Source organism: Stegostoma tigrinum, chromosome 1 (genome assembly GCF_030684315.1).
Source record: "Stegostoma tigrinum isolate sSteTig4 chromosome 1, sSteTig4.hap1, whole genome shotgun sequence".
NCBI lineage: Eukaryota > Metazoa > Chordata > Chondrichthyes > Orectolobiformes > Stegostomatidae > Stegostoma > Stegostoma tigrinum.
The window spans coordinates 46,892,790-46,894,009 of NC_081354.1; positions in this window are offsets into that span (position 1 = coordinate 46,892,790).

The window sequence follows — 1,220 nt, forward strand, 5'->3', positions numbered from 1 at the left end:
CCCGCCCTCTCGCTCCCCCTCCCCCCCCTCCTCTCTCCCCCCCCCTCCTCTCCCCCCCCCCTCCTCTCCCCCCCCCTCCTCTCCCCCCCCCCCTCGCTCTCCCCCCCCTCTCCTCTCTCCCCCCCGCTCCTCGCCCCCCTCGCCTCTCTCCCCCCCTCCTCTCCCCCCCTCTCCTCTCCCCCCTCTCTCTCTCTCTCCCCCTCCCTCCCCTCTCCTCTCCTCTCTCCCCCCCCTCCCCTCTCTCTCCTCTCCCCCCCTCCCCTCTCTCTCCTCTCTCCCCCCCCTCCCCTCTCGTCTCCTCTCTCCCCCCCTCCCCTCTCTCTCCTCTCTCCCCCCCTCCCCTCTCTCTCCTCTCTCCCCCCCTCCCCTCTCTCTCCTCTCTCCCCCCCTCCCCTCTCTCTCCTCTCTCCCCCCCCTCCCCTCTCTCTCCTCCTCCCCCCCTCCCCTCTCTCTCCTCTCTCCCCCCCTCCCCCTCTCTCTCCTCTCTCCCCCCCTCCCCTCTCTCTCCTCTCTCCCCCCCTCCCCTCTCTCTCCTCTCTCCCCCCCTCCCCTCTCTCTCCCCCTCCCCTCTCTCTCCTCTCTCTCCCCTCCCCTCTCTCTCCTCTCTCCCCCCTCCCCTCTCTCTCCTCTCTCCCCCCCTCCCCTCTCTCTCCTCTCTCCCCCCCTCCCCTCTCTCTCTCTCTCCCCCCCCCCTCCCTCTCTCTCCTCTCTCCCCCTCCCCTCTCTCTCCTCTCTCCCCACTCTCCTCTCTCCCCCCCTCCCCTCTCTCTCCTCTCTCCCCCCCCCCTCTCCTCTCTCCTCTCTCCCCCCCCCCCTCTCTCTCTCCTCTCTCCCCCCCCCCTCTCTCTCTCTCTCCTCTCTCCCCCCCCCTCCCCTCTCTCTCCTCTCTCCCCCCCCTCCCCTCTCTCTCCTCTCTCCCCCCCCTCCCCTCTCTCTCCTCTCTCCCCCCCCTCCCCTCTCTCCCCTCTCTCCCCTCTCTCCCCTCTCTCCCCTCTCTCCCCTCTCTCCCCTCTCTCCCCTCTCTCTCCTCTCTCTCCTCTCTCTCCTCTCTCTCCTCTCTCTCCTCCTCTCTCTCCCCTCTCTCCCCTCTCTCCCTCTCTCTCCTCTCTCCCCTCTCTCTCCTCTCTCCCCTCTCTCTCCTCTCTCCTCCCCCTCTCCCTCTATCTCCTCTCTCCCCCCCCTCTCCTCTCTCCCCCTCCCCTCTCTCTCCTCTCTCCCCC